The following is a 7,690-nucleotide window of genomic DNA, read 5'->3' as shown; positions in this document are numbered from 1 at the left end:
CCTCAAGTAATGCTGCGCGCACATGCAAACGCACACATTGGTCGGGTCTTTAAAAGAAATGTATAATGCTGTTAGATATTATTTTTAAGTCGAGCTGCTGATTTCAATGCCAAATGTCAAATCAGATGTAGATGACTGGGAGGGATTTTTATGCTAATGATCTGGTTAATATTCTGATGATATGTCTACAAGAAGCCCTAGTGTGTTTTAATATCCCAGAGAAGGTGTGTGTCTGTGTGTTTGTGTGCGTTGTGTGTGCGTGTGCGAGACAGAAATGGTGCACCCAGGGGGCGAACCTGTGCACCAGCTAGCCCGCGTCTGCTCGACTGGAGCGCCTCGCTGTTTTACCGCAGGAAGTAACACAAAAGAGCAGCAGGAATGTTGATGAACACCTCAATCCCGGAGGACCCGCAGGCTGACCTGATTATCGCCTGCCTGTAATTCCACAGTTGGCAAGGTGCTGTGACTCCTGAAGGGCCTTGAAAAAAAGGGGGAAAAAAAGGTGTGTGTTGCGTTGGTGTGTGTATTCCATCACTGATAGGTATTATTAAACATCATTAGAGGTTTGGAAAACTCTCTGCTGCCTTCATCCCCCCCCCTTTTTGTGTGTGTCAGTCTGTTTCTGTCAGACGCACTCTAGGAAGATCACTAACAGTGTAGCCCTGAAGACAGAGAGAGAGAGAGGGAGAGAGAAAGAGAGAGAGGGAGAGAAAGGAGGGTATTTATCAGTCATTCTTGTTTTGTTATTGCATGCATTCTTTTGACATGAGCTCTGACTGTGGCCTTTGTAAAAGAGGAAATCAAATAACAGGGCCAAAAGAGGCACCGCTACAAGCCCCTCCGGCGTGTACACACGGAAATAAACCTTGGCTTTTCTATATCCAACAATAGGACAACAACTTCTACTTCAAGGCTATTGTGAAGTTTGAGCAGTCATTTAAAAGGTCTGTGTATATTTGTCTGCTTGTGCATTTGGTGAACGCTCATTTCCCCAGACAGCTATTTGCTAAGTTATGTTTAGCATTCCCTGCCAGGATGTGTCATGAGCCATTCTGCCGATCAGCTGTTGATTCGTGGGCTGATCCGGCAGCGGTGCGGTTAACTGGTACAGCGTGTTTCAACGTAGAGTGCAGCGGTGAGGAGCAGGCCCCCAATCAGCCCATTGACCCGATGTGAGTGCGGCCGCCGAACATCTCTATCCGTCATTGGATGCAGCACCTCCGTGAAAAGACCCGTGGACATGAGATCAGGGGGGGACGAAGCGCAGCTGGGTGCTGCCATCTGCTGGTCACAACGGGATAGACTCTTTTTCTGAGCGTGTTCATAAAGTTTTAAATGAAATCTCTCTGCATGGAGATGCCGAAAAACACCCAACCATGCAACAAGCATGATCCAAATGATTTGTTTTGCCGAAAACTAAAGATGCACGAATAATTTAATCTTAAATTATCGCATAGTTTATATCATAGACAGTGGGGTAAATCGGATTTATATTGTGATGAATGTTTGACAGTGATTGTAAACCCTATAAACATGGATCTCAGCACGGCTTTGTCTTTCTGAAAGATTCAGATGCTGAAAATAAAGCTTCCAGAATCTTTAATCTGCATGCAGACCAAACAGTCTGCAACGAGCATCGAGCCCAACTTCAAACATTCAATGAGCTGCGTTTCTCTCTGCAGGAATATCCAATTTCTCCTCAGGTGACTTTACAAAGCAACTGGAATTTAAAAGAAATAAAATAAAATAAATAGGGAAAAAGAAAAAGCTTCTGGCTACTTTTTTTCCACTCGGGCTGAACGCGTCAAACTAATACTCGGAGACGTGCGGTGAGTTATTGCACTGAGTAGTACCAGGCCGCTGGTTCTGCTCTCAGGCCCGGTTTGATCTTTTATTTACACTCCTTTTTGCTCAGGATTTTCAGGACAATTTTCCCGGCTCTTTACCGTCAACAAACTACAAAGCGGGGCCCTCGTCTCTGTAAGAATAGAGGGAGGGGGGGAAAGACCTCTGGTTTTGGCTGCGCGCTTTGGAAACAATAAATCAGTTTGGCTACCTTGAACTCCGTCGGCCGTGCAGATGGGGTTGACGTGAGGGCGACGGCTCAGGATGAAATTCTGGCCGGTGCAAAGAAAAAAAAGTGAGCGGGTACACGGTGCAGACAGATAGACAGACAGGAGAGGAGGACCATTATCCAGTCAAAGCGGAGCAAAACGCATTCCGACTGCGAGTATGGCTGCATATTCACTCAAGTGGCTGTCTGCATCAGAGAAATAGAGCCACTACCTCCAACTATTATTCCACCATTAGTTTTCTGCAGGTCACGATTGTGGCATAATGCGATCGCATTCATCTATTTCATTCATTTTGGTTCTTAGAGAGCGACACGCAATTTAATTACCCGTCCTCCTCTTTGGCTGCGGGAGCGGGAGCCAGCGCCCGGGCCCCCTCCTTCCACTCACTCACTTCTCGTAAAGGATCGAGGGTGCCGAAACAATGATGGATAGAGTCTGAAAAGTGCATTATTTCTGATGCATTTTTGATTATTTCTACCCTTTCCCTTTTTTTCTCCCTCACCCCCCCTCAGGTAATGCAATAAGCCTGATACGCCCTGAGTTCTGTCAGAGACGTGGATATTGCAACAGCTCTCGCAGGAAAGTCATTGTTTCTGAAGCAGGAGTTTCTCCTCTCCTCTCTCTCCTCTCCTCTCCTCTCCTCTCCTCTCCTCTCCTCTCCTCTCCTCTCCTCTCCTCCTCTCCTCTCCTCTCCTCTCCTCTCCTCTCCTCTCCTCTCCCTCTTTCTTTTTTTTATTGTTCCTTTGCGTGTTCTCTCCTGGTTTGCCTGTCTTTGTTCGTGGCCTTTTGTGACGCTGTCTGTCTGTCTGTCTGTCTGTCTGTCTGTCTGTCTGTCTGTCTGTCTGTCTGTCTGTCTGTCTGTCTGTCTCCAGCCTTGGATGCCACCATGGTTCCTCATCACAGCCATTTCAAGGACCTCTTCAAAATGAGTGAATCCATCGTTTTAGCATGTGTCACGGCAGAGGTCACGAGGAGATAGTTCAACTCCAGAACCCCGCCCCCATAACCAAAACCCCAACTACAACTACAGCTACCAACCACGGGGGATAATTAATCTAATTCTTCCCATAAATAGGGACTATTAGTTTCTCCAAAAAGAATCCCAGTTGGCCCCAAATCAATAAATATTTACGTGTATAAACAGGCCACATCGACTTCTGTGATGCTGCCAGTTTTAATTTTTATGCTGATGTTGCAAAACACTTGTTGAGACTAGTTTCTGTGTCATTACAATATCAATCATCGCTGCACGAATACATTTTTTTTGTTCTTCAATTCCCAACGTGCACAAAAAGGCCTGCGATTCCTTGAACAGCATAAATTGCTCTTTATGTTTCACTGTGTCGCTGCCATTGAAACACTTTGATGTTATGACTGCAGCCTCATCCAATAAATAAGCAAAAGCCCAGCCGGATCAAGAGGATTGTTTATTTGAGTTAACCCCATGTGAAACATAAAATGATCTAAGTGTTTACGTAGGTTTACGTGGCCTGTCTTCTGCAGTCTTATATACAGAGTTAAACCCGTCGACCTCGCTAGACCCCAAAAAACATATTTCTGACGTTAGATCTTCATTTTGTAACAAAAAAACCATCACAAAGTGAATCTGCCCTTTCAAAGTAAAGCTCTGAAGGTTTTAATATGCAGTAATTAGAACAGTGTGGATCACAGCACTTTCAAAATAAAACTCTTAAGGTTTTCCTAATTATAATTTGGAGTATTTTAGTTTCATTACCATTAGCACACCACACAAAAGCCCACCAGTTTGGTAGCGCCGGGCCTCTCCTACCCTGGCAACGCGTGTCCTGCCCCTCAGTGACCCCCTCTCTGCCGTACCAGTGTCAAGCAGCACTTGTCTTTGATTCAGCCGGCGGCTCTACACGCACGTGAACGACGTCGCGCCGCCGGGGTCACGCGCACAGGTGACGCAGCCCAGGTGAGCTTGGCAGCAGAACGCAGGCGGCTGTCTGGAGGACGCGCGACTCAGACGGGCTCTGAAGCCTCGTCTTGGCATCCCACTTCACACGGAAACACAATGTAACCCAGGTAAGACGATAACATACAGCGCAGAGTTTTGGCCGGGCTCCATCGCGAATTTGGTTGGAAGTTTGCTTTTTTTTGGGGGTTTTTTTGTAGTAGTAGTTTGTGATTCTTTGAGGAAAAACAAGAGATGAGTTATGGTTTAATTAGCATTAAAAGCTATTGTTCAGGAATGCAGACATCTGTGCTCGGAACCCTCCTCCTCTTCCTCCTCCCCTCCTCCTCCTCTCGCAAAGATGCTCTTAGCCGGCCCAAGGTTTCCTGACACAGCTTCTCAGGTGACATTTTGTCAGAGGGGTGAGCGTGGCACCCCCGACGTGTAGCTGTGATTGGCTTTGTGCTTTGCTGTCGTAGTGACCGAGAGAAGATTGATCGCGGAGGCGGAGCGGGCGTGTGTTTGTGTGCGCGTGTGCACGCGCGCGCGCGCGGGGGGGGGTGCGTGCGAAAGGGGAAGATGCTGGTTTTAGAGAAGGGAAAACCTGGAAAGGTCAGCCTCTGAGGTGTCTGATATTGACTCTCCAAAGTTTGCCTCTGATGAGGGTCCAATACCCGCGATCCCAGAACCCCTCGCTGCACATGCACACATCGATTGTTGAGCGGGCGGAAGAGCGCGGCCACGGCGACGACTGAGACCTGGCAATAAATAAAGGACAGATCATTTTCATCACGGCTCCTGTTGCTATGTGTCCAAACCCTGGCAGTCGTATCAGATGTCCAGAGACGCTCCGGTTGCTCCAGCAGGTTGGTCCGTCTGCATCAACTGCAGCACAATTCTGTGTAATAAGTTATAACACAGTAACAGTAACACTCAGAATTAGTGAGGGTTACTGGGACTTCTACCAAGGTCACAGCAAAACCATCTTGTTTTCAACTGCACAAACCCAGAAAAGGATCATTTCTCCTTCTCGGGATGCTTGTCTTTATTCCCAGACGGATCATTCTGACACTGAGGGCTTTGGGATCCTTGGTGAACTTGGAGTTATTTGGGGGCCAAAGGTAGCAGCAGCACCGTTCCGGGGTTCCTCTGTAGTGGATCGCTCTCACTCCGGCAGCAGCAGGTCGAAAATAGAAGCAGACTGCACGACTACACCCGAACGGAAGATTAAAAAACGGCCGCAACAGAGTGGAATCCTGTTAAAACTGGCAATTTATCTGGATTTATTCCACTCGCCCAGGCAAGCAATTAAATCTAATTTACACCTTTTAAGTGATACAATTGTTTCAATGTGAACTTGTCAACAGGAATGTAGTCCAGCAGAAATAAAATCCTTTTCTATACTTTTTTGCTTTCTCTTCTTCTAACCTCTCACCTCTCACCCCTGATCCCTCCTCCTCGCCTCTCCTCTCCTCTCCTCTCCTCTCCTCTCCCCCTCTCCTCTCCTCTCCTCCTCCTCCCCTCCACTCCCTCCACTCCCCTCCCATTCCCTCTCTCCTCTCCTCGTCCTCTCCTCTCCTCTCCTCTCCTCTCCTCTCCTCTCCTCTCCCCCCCCCTCTCCCGTCCTCCCCTCCCCTCCCCTCCCCTCCCCTTCCCTCTCTCCTCTCTCTCCTCTCCTCTTCTCCTCTTCTCCTCTTCTCCTCTTCTCCTCTCGCCTCTCCTCTCCTCTCTTCTCCTCTCCTCTCCTCTCCTCTCCTCCTCCTCTCCTCTCCTCCGCCTCTCCTCTCCCCCCCCCCTCCTCTCCTCCCCTCCACTCCCCTCCCCTCCCATTCCCTCTCTCCTCTCCTCTCCTCTTCCTCTCTTCCCCTTCTCTCTTCTCCTCTCCTCTCCTCTCCTCTCCTCTCCTCTCCTCTCCTCTCCTCCTCTCCTCTCCTCTCCTCTCCTCTCCTCTCCTCTCCTCTCCTCTCCTCTCCTCTCCTCTCCTCGCCTCTCCTCTCCTCTCCTCCACTCCCCTCTCCATCTCCCTCTCTCCTCTCCTCTCCCTCCTCTCCTCTCCTCGTCCCCTCTCCTCTCCTCTCCTCTCCTCACCTCCCCCTCGCCCATTCCCTCTTCCTCCCTCTCCTCTCCTCTCCTCTCCTCCTCCTCTCCTCATCCTCTTCTCTCCCCTCCTCTCCTCTCCTCTCCTCTCCTCTCCTCTCCTCTCCTCTCCTCTCCTCTCCTCCTCTCCTCTCCTCTCCTCTTCCTCTCCTCTCCTCTCCCTCTCCTCTCCTCTCCTCTCTCACCACCATCAGCTGTGTTTTCTCCACTCTGTTTCCCATCATTGTTCTTCGGCGTGCCTCTATGTTTCCTGGCCCGTCTTGGCCCACGCCTACACCCATTTGTCTTTGTGGCCACCTGGCAGCAGCGCAGCCGCTTCTCACTGTTTGCGGGCCCCCGGCTGGCCTGGGCCCTCTCGCTCGCTCGGCCCCCGCACTGGGGGGGGGGGGGGATCTGCTCAGTAAATTAAAGCTAAACAAACTTTGCGCGTTCCACCCGCTCGCTTCAAAAAGGCTGCTTGTTAAGGAGGGCAAGTGGAACTTCATGATTCATTAAGAGGAGGAAGTCTGAGCAGACTGGACAGATCACAGAGTGATGATGGAGGGGGGAGAAACAGGAACACATGTGTGTGTTCAGCATTATTTAACGGGGTTAGGGCGGGAGAGCTACAGTCGAGATGGAACAATACACTGAAAAGTGGATAAGTGGTTAGACTTTTACCTTTGTGGTCTCAGGTTATGACTGCGGCCATCTTGGGGAGGTCGTTAGCAGACTGAGTATCAGGTGAGCAACGAGGTATCGGTTGGTTCTGTAGCTGATACAACTGAACCGATGAGAGAATAAACAACCAACAACAGTGTCATAATCAAGACCGACAAAAACAGAGAAAATATGCGGACTGCATGAAGACTCTGGTCAGAAGTTTGAATGGTTTTGGGCCCAACAGCAGACTGGTGACTGGTTGTAGTGACCTTTGACCTCATCAGAAAAAAGTGGAGTCTCAAATTTTTCCATCATTTAGCCAATTTTGTAATTTCAGTATCAGCAGCTGCTTATTTGCACTAGAAACTCACTTTTCTCACCACTTTTTGTCTCATCTGGCATCAGTTTGTCACATGGATTCGCAGCGTATCAGTGCCCCACAGACGCCCTTTAGATGTGCATAAAAATAGAAAGTATGGAGATAAGAAAAGATACTGGCCTTACATTAGATCACACGTGCACGCGTGTTGCATGTCTGGATGTATATGTGTCACCATTTTTGAGATAATGAAGGGATTCCTACATGAAGTGATCTCTCCCTCTCCCCCTCTCTCTCTCCATCTGTCTCGCTCTCCTCCAGCTTTCTTCAGTGTGATGTTTTCCTTTGGCTCTAATGAGTTCTAAGTGGCCAATACTTTCTTCAGCAGGAAACTCGTGTCAAACTAATTAACTTTTAATGAGAGGAAACCCACTGATTAGAGTGTTTTTCTTGGCAAACAAGCCAATTAATTCTGTTGGTTTGAGCAGGAGAGCAGTCAGCTCAGAAGAAGGCCTCGCTCTGCCATTCCTTCAGTCTCTCTCTCTCACACACACACGCACACGCACACACACACAAGCGCGTTTCTATGTTTATTTTGTTGCCAGTGAAACGTGTGTTTTGGTATCGGCGCACCCTCCGTGT

The sequence above is a fragment of the Takifugu flavidus genome, chromosome 12, assembly GCF_003711565.1.
Source record: "Takifugu flavidus isolate HTHZ2018 chromosome 12, ASM371156v2, whole genome shotgun sequence".
Taxonomy (NCBI): Eukaryota; Metazoa; Chordata; class Actinopteri; order Tetraodontiformes; family Tetraodontidae; genus Takifugu; species Takifugu flavidus.
Note: the sequence above shows the minus strand (reverse complement) of the source record.